This window comes from Centruroides sculpturatus, unplaced genomic scaffold (assembly GCF_000671375.1).
Source record: "Centruroides sculpturatus isolate CEXI.00-Female unplaced genomic scaffold, Cexi_2.0 scaffold1162, whole genome shotgun sequence".
NCBI classification, from domain to species: domain Eukaryota; kingdom Metazoa; phylum Arthropoda; class Arachnida; order Scorpiones; family Buthidae; genus Centruroides; species Centruroides sculpturatus.
Window position 1 is genome coordinate 190,777 of NW_019385457.1, and position 12,603 is coordinate 203,379.

The 12,603-nt window shown below is 28.9% G+C and overlaps 1 protein-coding gene across 1 annotated transcript in view; it reads left to right on the forward strand.

Moving 5' to 3' along the window:
- Nucleotides 1-5,543: 5,543 nt before the first annotated feature.
- Nucleotides 5,544-12,603, forward strand: part of LOC111639187 (probable phospholipid-transporting ATPase VD) — a 78,379-nt gene continuing 71,319 nt past the window's right edge. Inside the window, exon 1 of the mRNA XM_023384987.1 lies at nucleotides 5,544-5,613. The gene's annotated coding sequence lies outside the window, so the exon portion shown is untranslated. The remainder of the gene's footprint in view (nucleotides 5,614-12,603) is intronic.

Genomic DNA, 12,603 nt, shown 5'->3' on the forward strand with positions numbered 1-12,603 from the left:
AAAAACATATGGCGATAAAAATGAAATCTGTTAATTAATGAATGGATGAATTGTCAGTTCAGAATACAACCACATAAAATTATAAGTTACAAATATTTTCAGCCATTTCTCACTGGCCTTCCTCAGGTATTAGCAAAAGCAAATAAAAAATGAACNGTTTTTAGGTATTCGGTATTCGGCCGAATATTCGTTACATCACTAGTAGAATCTAATCAAAATATCGATTATATCTTAAGTAATTTTTACTTTCCTGGTTCTGTTATATATAACAGAAGTAAAGTATAGCGATCGTTAAAAAACAGACCCCCAAAATTTTTACATTTTTCGACGCGGGACCTTGAAACGTCGAGAAATGCAAAAAAATTCGGGAATTTTTCTTTATGTATGGATTTTGTTTGCATGGGGAAAAGCACGATTTTGTTCACTCTCTTTCAAACTTAATAACTTGTGCTTTTTGTCGAATATTTCTGAAATTTTGTAGGGAGGTTTGTGTATTAGGGGATTGATGCTATTAAATTTTGGTGAGTAAAGGTCGACGGGGTCGTGTGTCATATCTCCAGTAGGGTCTGTTTGTTTGTTTGTTTTGTTAAGTTATGGTAACACAACACTTGGGCGATCTGCCTAGGGGAATGCTTTCGAGAGGTCTTTTTAAGGGAAACTGGCTCCTATTTAGGCGTTACAGATGTGGAGAAAACCCGGAAAACTCCACGTGGCAGCCCGTTTGAGTGAGGCACAAACCCACGACCGAACTCCCAGTGTTCAGTGTACGAAGACCGCTTGGCCACTGACCCTACTGGGTACTGAAGACCCTACTGGGTCCCAGTAGGGTCTGACTTGGCCGGGTGGCCGAGTGGTCAAGGCGCTCTGGGGGACCTGGGATCGAATAGGAAGAATCGAAAAATTCCTCGGGAGTTTTTGGTTGGCTGTCCGGATATGTCGGGCCCCGTACTGTACCTCGCTACCCGGTAGCCCCATTGTGGGCCTGGTCGAACCCATAATGGGCTTGCTAAAAGAGACCCTCTTAGTGCCCACAGGGCGGAAAGGTTTAAAAAAAAAAAAAAAGGGATCGGACTTAACGACGATTTTACTCATTAATCTTTACAATTTTAAAATGTAAAAAGTTTTTTAAATAAAATATAGTAACAGATGACGCCATCAAAATTTTAAACGTTGCCGAGAAAGTTAAGCAACTCGTTGCTAGATTTTTTTAATGTGTTTTTAGTATCATTTAATTGTTATTCATATAATAATAACAAAATTAATTAAATAATATCTAGTGGTGCCGATTCCGTGGATGCTTCGGAGTTCCAGCACCAACAAATGCATTAGACTCATTAATATGGTTTAGTGAGGAGCGATCAAATGATTTTCAATATTGTGGTGATCGGTGACGGATTTACTTTTTAATCACGGTTTTACTGCCTCATAGCAAATCAGAAGTAACGTTTCATGTATAGGAGGACACGTGATTTATATCTACTACCAATATAAGCAGAGTTGATAGATATACTGGTCCTTGCGCTGCCAATAGATGTAATTCTACTATTCTGGTTTAATAAATATTTCTGCCATTTCGAGCGCTGATGATTAGACTGTTTGTTAGACTGTGATTTGATTAGATTGTTTTTTGCCATAGTGTGAATATTTAGTGTACCAGAGCCCCTTTAGCTGCCACTCGAAATCATCGAGTGACATTTCCACTTCCCAGGACGAGGACCTAGGGATTGGATTTTGGGAAGCAGTGCAGGTGTTATGTGACGGTGTTGTGTACAGCGACGATGCATGATATGTAAATGAATGAGAATGCCGAAAGAAATGAGATAATGATTCAATTGTGAATGTTATCGTAAGGCGTGTATGTAAGAATGTGTTGTGGTGAAACCGCGAGCGTACACAATCGTTAAAGCGTCTACGCTTAGCCCTTAATCTCCTCGTTCATAAAATGGTCTTCAGATTTCGTCCCAGCGTCCCACGCCAAATACATCTTACCGATGAGTGCTCCCGAGATGAAATGTTATTCGAAATTTTCCGATGGAAACTCTTCAACTCCCGAAATTCTGTTGCAATACTTGATTCATTTTCATTGTTTGTGAGGAATATTGTTTAACAATAACCATAAAAGCCATTGTTGGAATGATGACGTTTAATTATTAAATTCTGTAGAAAAGTATTTTTAAGTCAATTATACGAATTATTATTTCGGCCTTTTTTTTTGTTTTGCATCGACCAGCTGTATTGACAGGCGACATTCGTACAGTGCATGTTATGTAGGCTACTTACAAATGTGATTTATTCAAGAATTATCCTTCACAAATCTTTAATTTACATGTCTTCAGATTTCGTCCCAACGAATGTATAATGATTACTGAAAAAAGAACTTTTACAAAATTAATAAGCTTTAAAGTAAGTGTACAAAATCGTATCATATGCCTATATAAACAAAAGACAGATGTCAGCAAACCATAAATAAATCTTCATTCACATTGTATAGAATATGTTTATAAGTTAAAATATGTAGAGTTAATGTGAGTGTCATAAGAAACGTAATTTTCTATGTCAAAAATAAAAAACTATTTCATCCGAAGTAATATTTCTTACTGTACTGAATCGTGTAAAATTGTATAGCATACTTTATGTACCACAAAGGTAATAAAATAATTTATTAACTTTAATAAATTTAATTTAAATAAATTTAATTTAATAAATTTAATTAATTAACTTTAATAAAGTTAATAAATTTTTTTAAAAATACTTTATCTGGATTAAATTTCTATGGTTATTTAATGTATCAGAGGATAAGCTAATTATATTGTCATACATATGTAATAAAACAAGACAGTAAAATGCAAATTTATTTACTTATTTTACCATTACCTATTTATTGAACAGATATATTATACAAGAACTTTATGTACAAAACTTTCATTCACAATATGTAACAATATAACAGTTTTAAACATTACAAAAGAGTTTCCTGTCTTGAAAATTGTTTAAACTTATATCTCAGATACTATAGTAGAAATTATGGATACTTATCACAATTCTACTGGTAACATTAAAATGACAGAAGATTGCATTCTGATGATAGAAGTGTCATTTTTACGTTACCAGTAGCAGTGTAATAAGTCTCTGTTATCTCTACTATATTATTTGAGACATTAGTTTTAACAGTTTTAAGGAGATATCTCTTTAAAACTTCTAAAACGGAAAAACTACCTACTAACCAAATAGATAAACAAACTTCTTCTCGCCTAACAGCAACTCTCACCCCAGTTATCGACAAGTTGAGACATTACTTCTACTGGAGAGCATAGCGCAAGGACCAGTATATCTATCGATTCTGCTACAGCAATCCATTTTATGATTAGGAACACTGCTGTGGCTAAAGGAGAGTAACAGTTGTCTGTTTATGCCAGTGGCGCACTCGATTTAATCCTGGGAGGAGCCGAATTGAGCGGATGTAAATTCAATAAAATTACCATCTAATGTAATAAGTAGTATAGAAATAGAGGACACGACATTATATAAATGATAATAAATGAATTAGGAAGAGATTTTTGGATAATTTTCTAGGGATTGCTTTTCTTTGGAGGATGAGGTCCTTGGCTTCTCTCTGAGTGCACCATTAGCCATTAGCTTATGCATTATTATTTTTATTATTATTATTAATTTGTTTATAAATTATCATTTGTTTAAAAATTACAGTATTCCGATCCGTATCTGGTCTCGAGTTTAATTAAGAAAGAACGGACTGGTGACAGTGGAAATATCTATGTCTGCAACTCGAAAATAGCAGCCCAATAACAAAATCCGTGTCTTTACATTATTTAAATAGATTAAATTATTCCATTATTCTTATCAAATAGCGTCTAGAAAAATGTCTTTGATTACAAATGTCTTCTAATAAACAGATACATTCTAACAAAGATACCAAAATAATATTTTAAAATCTTGTATGGAGATATGATTCGCCTTTAAATATATCGATCTCTATATCTTATGCCGCGGTCTAGAGCAGTGCTGTCCAACCGAAATTGTTTATTGGGTCAAAACCAAAAATAAAAATACACTGTGGGCCGCAACGACTTTTACATTTAACAATCTTCAATTTTGAAAAAAAAGATTCACAAAGATAGGTGATTCCCATTGCTGTTGTAATGCTCATTGCGGTTTTTTTGGGGGTTCATTACAGACATATTTTGTATAAAACTGAACTTAGTGGTCTCATTGTGTACCTACATACTACATATATATTATATGTAATACATTTGAAGCTTTGTTTAAAAATATTTAATACTGTTTTAATTTCTGATTGTACGTGATAAGGTGTTATTCATCATAATGTATTTAACTATACATGTGATATTTCATTGTAATAAAAAAATCTATACAAGATAATTACTGAAAAGGGCCGCACAAAAACATCGAGGGAACCGCATGCGGCCCGCGGGCTGGACATCGCTGGTTTAAGGTATAACAAAACTTCTCTCTCGATTTCTTTACATTTGGAGTTAGAGTCCACACCGGATCTATTGATAATCTCCCTTTATACAACAAAAATTTTACACTTTAAGCGAGTATCCTGCTCTTAACTTAGAAATTATTCTAAAATAAGAATTTTAACACCTTTAATATATTTGATAAAATGGCCAGGACATAAACTTAGAAAATTTTCCAAAAAAAATTCTCAAAAAAAACATTAAATTAAAAATAATACCAATATAGAATTAGAAATGGTATTAGTTGATAATGCATTTATTTTTGCACTATTCAAAAAAGAGGCTAGAAAATTTATACCGTGATGGTGTACATTGAACACATATAAATGTACTGTGTAGGTAAATAAATATACTGTTTTGTCAATTGCATAAGGTAGCCGAAGCCGACAAGTCAGATGGACTTTTCGGCTTCTGCTACCGTGAACAGTGACTATTTCTTCGTAAAACATTAACGTTACCGGGTCTTTGGAAAGTTTTACGAGACGAGTGATCAAAAGTTATTCCTGAAATGTGCATAAATGAGTTCAACTCAGGGAAAAGATGCAAGGCTTTTAGTCAGAAAAATAGACATCATATTAAACAAACCAAAGGAATTCGTTATAAGAGTACCCCCCTATAACACTGTTGATTATTTCGTTTTATATGAATTCCATGTTGTACGAGTCACTTAGATTTTACAAATACGTAAGCCGTTCACAGCACGGCATACGTATTTGTAAAATCTAAGTGACTCGTACAACATGGAATTCATATAAAACGAAATAATCAACAGTGTTTAGGGGTCGACTGTATTATTATAAGAATTTATTCAATCCTACCCCTTCTTAATGAGAATTTCTGTGATATTTTTTATTATTTATTTTATTTCTATTTATATATTTTTATGAAATTAGAATGGAATTCTTAGTTACACGTTGTAATTTTGTAAACTGCTGCCATCTGTTATTGAAGCTAACACTTAATCTTGTGAAAACACTACGAGTTATTTATTGCTTTATTATATTAGATATTTATATTTAAAAAAAAAAGAAATAAATTATGTACATACATAAATATATATAATTCAGAATGTTAAATAGAAAATATTATTCTCAAATTACAAAAGAGAGAATGAGTAAGTATTGTTTGATTGATAGGTAATATAATTAATAAGAATTCGAGTAGGTGTTGTTAACCAATCATTCAATTATTTTATATGAGTTTTTGAAGAGATAAATTGCTGAATAGAACGAGAAAAATGCTTTATCCTTGAACTGGCTCTTCTGTTATCAAACAACACTAATTTTCTACTTTGACCTTATACTCTAGTTTTTTCTAAGAATTGTCTTCAAAGAAGATCCTTGAAGAAATATGCTCGTTTCCATCCTTAAAAAAAAAAAATACTTATTCATTCACTCTGTTGTAGTAATAATTAATTTATTTTTCTTCTCTGAATATATTCTTCGTTCCATATTTTGTAGGCCGAATCCATTTATTTTATTTATCGATAAGTTTCCTTCTTTTCATTAAAATATATATGAGTGTATCGTAAAGAGATTCTCTTCCTGTATTTTTCAAAATGTGTTTAGATAATACTATGCAGATTATATATGAATTTATAATATAGAAAAAAATAATAATAAAACGGCGTTTTCAAATCAGAAATTGTTGCCTAGACTATATGCAATTTTATTGAGGTTAGGTCTTTTTCGTGCTTTACAAGTTCCTGTAGTCAATGCCAAGGGAACTCACACTTCCGATTTAACATTTTAGGTCAGGGCTAAACACACTTTTTAGAACAAATATATATTTTTTAAATATGAATGGCTTTAATACGAGATAACTTGAAGGTTTTTGTTTTATTTTTAATTTTCCCGGTCGTTTAGGAATGTGAAATATAAGTAGACTATTTTTATTTCTTTAATGCTCAATTAACTAGTTATTTAAAATAATTTTATTCCATTTATTCGGTGCTATAATTGGATTATAATGTCTGCTTCTTAGAAGTTGACTTCGTTTCGAATTTATAGTGTAAATTCTTCTGAAGTTTTCGTCGGAAATGATGAAAAAAGTTCTTATCTATAGATAATTTTTAATTTTTTAAAATGATATTTACAATATTTACTTTTTTTTAAACATTTGTTATGCGGTAATATAATAATACGTATTACAACATATTTAAATTTTTTTACAAAATTAAAAGTTGAATATTCTATAATCAGTATATTTACAGTTAGAAAATTCAACGTTTATTCAATTTTGAAGCCAAATTCAGATTTATCTTTAATTTCTTCTTCTTATTTACTTCTGATTGCATTAGACCTAGACCTGTTTTGTCTCATTTAAATATATCAAATCATTGGTCAAGGATTATATTTTAGTAAATAATAAATAAATAAATAATATCTTTACATTTTCCTGTTTTGTCTTTCTTTTTTATTATTGATTTCTAAATACAATAAATAAAATTTTCAATAGAGTTAATTCCTTGTCGGGGTGTTTCGCATCTTTCAATAAATTTATGTAAATATTAAAGTTGATAATATAATTTAAATAAAAATAAAATTTATAATATTCTTTTGTCAGTTGCAACTCTTTCCTACATCAATAAAAATCTTGAAAAATTATCTATCAACCACCGATAATGACGAGTAAACAGTAACATGACTAACGAAATAGTTAAGATAAACTATACGAATTACAAGGCCATTTCTTAAACATTATATACAAGCTGAAATAGTTAAAATATAATTAAATAAATAGCTTTAAATTAAAAAAAAAAAACAAGTACAGTACGTGTATAAGCACGCATTTTAAGGTCAGACTGGCCAACGTTTTAATCTGGATCACTCATTCTTCGTGCAACTTGGTGTTAGTTTGTGTTTAATGTAGTGTAAAGTGATGCAAATAAAAGTTGTTTTTTTTTTCTGTTAAAATTAATTGAATTCAGGAATTAGAAATGGTATTAGTTGATAATGCATTTATTTTTGCACTATTCAAAAAAGAGGCTAGAAAATTTATACCGTGATGGTGTACATTGAACACATATAAATGTACTGTGTAGGTAAATAAATATACTGTTTTGTCAATTGCATAAGGTAGCCGAAGCCGACAAGTCAGATGGACTTTTCGGCTTCTGCTACCGTGAACAGTGACTATTTCTTCGTAAAACATTAACGTTACCGGGTCTTTGGAAAGTTTTACGAGACGAGTGATCAAAAGTTATTCCTGAAATGTGCATAAATGAGTTCAACTCAGGGAAAAGATGCAAGGCTTTTAGTCAGAAAAATAGACATCATATTAAACAAACCAAAGGAATTCGTTATAAGAGTACCCCCCTATAACACTGTTGATTATTTCGTTTTATATGAATTCCATGTTGTACGAGTCACTTAGATTTTACNTATGTTTACATATAAACATAACAATATTTATTTGTGCTAGAAACATTGTTTATCAAGGAAACTAATAACATTATTAATGATTAATGTTGTCCAGAATCACCAATGTATGTCTGAAGAAGAGATTTTCTAAATTATAAGAATTACCTTTAATCATAGAAAAATGTTATCTAACATAACCTGTAATGCAATCCAAAGTCTTTTTTATAAGCTGAATTTCATTTATATTTGGCAATTTTTCAAAATAATAAAGTGATGAATAGATAACATTTTATAAATATATCCTCAAAAAACAATATAAGATAAGATTATTAAGGTCATTTATCATTACTCATTTCTTTGATCTTTGATGCAATACCTTTTTGATTGACTTAACTTCAAAGTTTTTAATAGGTTTTTTTTTTCTAATTTTTGAATAAATATTGGTCAGAAACTTTTGGATATTACTCAATATTACTAAAAGATAATACAATTATTTGCTTATGTTAATATTAGATGTTAAAGTTATCTTTAGAGTCTATTAAAAATTATAATTAATTACCACACTTTCTAACAGAAATTTGATAAGTAATTAGAATGATTTATTACCAAATTATTAGTTATTATTAAGCTACTAATTTATAATTTGTTTTTAAAGTTTTTTGGGGGGGATTGAGTTATTTGCAACATACTGAAATAACCTTAATTAATAAAGTTGTACAAGAAATCAAACATCTTGTTTTATTATTTATAAGTTTAATAAAGTTATAAACAATAAGGCATAAATTAATATGGTTCTAATATAATTTTAAAATGAGTGTGTGTTTGTGTAGGAGTGTTAGGTGTGTGTTTGTTCACCTTCTTTGAAGCTTAACTCCTTTGCTTTTTGTCGAAATTTTATGAAATTTTGCAGGGAAGTTTGTATATTAGGGGGATTAATGGCATTAAATTTTGGTGGTTAAGGTCGGGGTGAAGAGATAAAGGAGGGGGTCGTGTCATATATCGAGAGGTGTTACGATTTTACTGGTTATTCGCCTTTACAATATTTTTTATGAAACTCATCCCTACCCTCAAAATTAATTTTGTTGCCATTTTATAATAATTAAAAAATAAAAAAGTTTTAAAATAAAATATCGCAACAGATGGCACCACTAAATGCTGCCGGGAAATTTAAGCAACTCGTTGCTGGATTTTTTAAAATCTTAATTATAATCAATTAGAATGAATAATTTATATTTTCTATGATATTTTTAAATACCGGCATACAAGATAAATCAGTGGACGAACGGATAAAACTATCGAACACTTGTATTATCACGGATTCGTGTCTGAACAATCGATTGCCCGCGTGTAGTTTCCCAGATTTTCTTCACGTGTCAATACCTAAATAGGGAGGATTTTCCTCAGAAAGTCCTTGGTAAATTGCCTTATTTCATACATCATCAACGAGATAAATCAGTAATAATATATTAGCCTATATAATTCCACAATTGTTTGAATTAACTCGTCAATACACAAATGTATTGAACTAAATTCTGTTTACATTTTAAAAGATACAGTACTGTACTTCCTAGTCATAGCTATAAACAATACTATTCTTGGAAATTATTATGTAGAATATTTCATTAATTTTATATATTTAGTATAGGTCAAAGTACTAGTTAAAAAGTTAACGTGAATGAGATGACAATACGGCTCCCGTATACAAACTGTAGATGAAATCAAATGTACAGTACAGTATATAGTTATAAGTTCGTTATTTTTAAGTTTAAATGTAATATTTTTCTTAATTTTGTTTACAAATTATCATAAAAAGTGTGAAAATTCTTATGCTTAAGTCTCCCGTAAAATATAAGTGGATGTTATTTTCGCACTAGCGAATACTTAACCTATTTACTTCGCTACGAACATAGGAAATTAAAATGGTGTCTCATGTGCATTGTACGCAATAATTTAATGATAGTTAATTATCTTAATTTTTCATCATTCTTCAAATGTAACCTAATCGTTTTCTCTGAATAGACTACAGTAGCTTACTTTTCCGATAAGATTTTTTTCAATAGTGGTAATTTTAAACTACATTAACTATCGATTACATTTCTTTAAGACTATTTGAATAATTTGAGAGTTATTTAACCGTTAAGTAACAGCTTGTAATTATTTTAATTATTTTAAACTATAGAAAAAACTAGTTCTATGATAGTTTATAAAAGTAGTCACGTAGAAATTTACACGACTTTATCGCAAGACACTACTAATTTGAGGTGGAGATTTAAAGATTTGTTACTGTATACATTAATTCTTTTCATTCTTTAATAATATTTATCGAGATATAATTATGGTATATTGTTATCTGAGTAAAATAAAGCTAGTGTGCACCTTACCACAGAGTCACTTGTACTGTACGTTCATTTAGAATTTTTATTTAAATAGTTGCACGAAAAGTAGATAACTTTTGCTGCTTTATTATTATCTTTGAAGCTTTTAAATTTATTTATAGTATTGTTATTAATTTAACTCTGTGGTATCTAAATCTGTTTCTTAACTTTCCCTGCTCATATGTCATTTTGTTATGTTTTTTATTTTTCGTGTTTAATTACTGATTGAAGTAACCTTGAGTCCAGATGCTTAGTGTTTTATATTTTTGATTTCTAGTATGTGAATATGCACTTAACATATCTATGACTCATATTTATTTTTAAATTTAACACTTATTTTATTTATTTTTTTTCTCTATATTAGCATATGTTAGTTTTATGGGCGAGTATGCGAGTACTTAGCTAAATGGGTGTCCATAGAACAAAGTCCAGAGTTGAGAAAATATTTTAATGAATAGAACACTATATAATTCCGACAGTGAGTAATATAAAAAAACACGTGGAGAGATTATAGGTCATGAAATTTAAGTAGCAGATACCCACTTTTTACTATTTCCATATGCATTGGCGAATCTAGAAACAAATCTCAGAGGAGCAATTGTTTTATTCGTGTACGGTACTAAATTTAAAAACTTTTTGCTGTAATAATTACTTAAAATAAATTTATAATAGTATAAAATGTATATATATTTTAATATTTTTATTTTAAATAAATAATGAAGCTCGAGTTGTTACCTACAAAAAAAATCTCAGGTGAGGAAATCGCCTCCATTGCCACCTCTTGGATTCGACATACCCACACTAAATAAGGCGTAACTCAAGTTAATTAACACTGATTTGTTGGTGGAAAAGTATGAGTTACATTTTAGATAATATTTTATAAAGTATTGATAATAGTAGTACTGTACTCTGTAGTGTTTTCTACAGAAGTATTCTTAAAACTGCCTAAAAATATAATGAAACATTCTGAATATTTTGAACTACAAAAAATCTATTTTTAATAAATTTTACTATAATTTCTTATTACTTAATTTCTTTTGGCATATTTTAATTTTATTTTTTAATGTTTTTATGTTATTTAATATTATTTAACAAAATTTCTAAATAAAACTACTGACATAGTTTTGTTCTCTTATTACCAAGTCACAGTTAAAAATGTATAATTATGTACAGTATTACATAATAAAAGAGTTCAAAAATAGTAAGGAAAACAATGATTTTACTACGCCAATTTGCTATTATTTTCCTGATTTTAAATCTCAAACGTTATTTATGACACGAAATTTGAATTTGAATGAATTAGAAATTTGATTAAGATAGATTTTAAATCTAATTTACCGTTTTCATTTATTAAAAATTATTACAGAATTAAATTACGTGTATACTATTGATGAATAACACAATACTTACTTCATTTATGCCTATTAATTAATTTAATCTTTCTGTAAAAATAGACAGTGTGTGGGCGCATAAAACATAAAATAGTAATTACAGTATTTTGTAACTCTTAAAGTTATTCAAAAATACTCATCAATATTATTATTTTAATGTGTTTTTTTTTAATTGTTTAATTACTGTCCTAATCTGCACTTTTTGTTCAAATTCTTTGTAAATTAAACTTTAATTTGTATATATTCAGTTCAGTATTCTTGAGACTTTTTAACTAATTAAAACAGTATATAGTATATTAATTTACTCTATTGCAAAAATATATATACATAACCTTTGCACATCTATGCACAAGACCTAGAGAAAGCCTCATAAGTAGTTTTAAACATTTTAAAAGGCCCCGCAACATACAGACCTACACGTATAATATTTCTGAATCTCTGAATCACACTTTAATAAATTATAATTTAATATCATGTTTAATAGCGGAAGTATGAAAGTAAAAAACGGTTGATTTATTCAATTTTTTTTTCTTTCTTTTTATTTTTTCACGGCCTGATTATACCCTAAGCAAGTCTTGCAGATCATTTTCATCATTACTTTTATCAATTCAATATTTTGTAGTTTATTATTCTTATTGAAAAAAAACCAGCAAAGTATAAATAGAATTTAAATAATAAAAATACCATTACAGAAATTTAAAGTTTCAATTAACAAAATCATTTTTATGTAATCCTTAGTTTAATTATTTTGATATAAAATTTCATTGAATTTTTTTTTTAATCCGGAAATGTGTATTTTAATCCATGCTATTGTAATTATCTCTACGGGATTTTAAATAAATTTTCGAAATATATAAAATTCCAGAGTTTTATAATTATCTATAAATAAAACGTTTGTTTTTTAATACATATAATTATCATCTCTCATAAATCATCATAAAAAGATTTTTCTCTTTTTAAATATACTTAAATGATA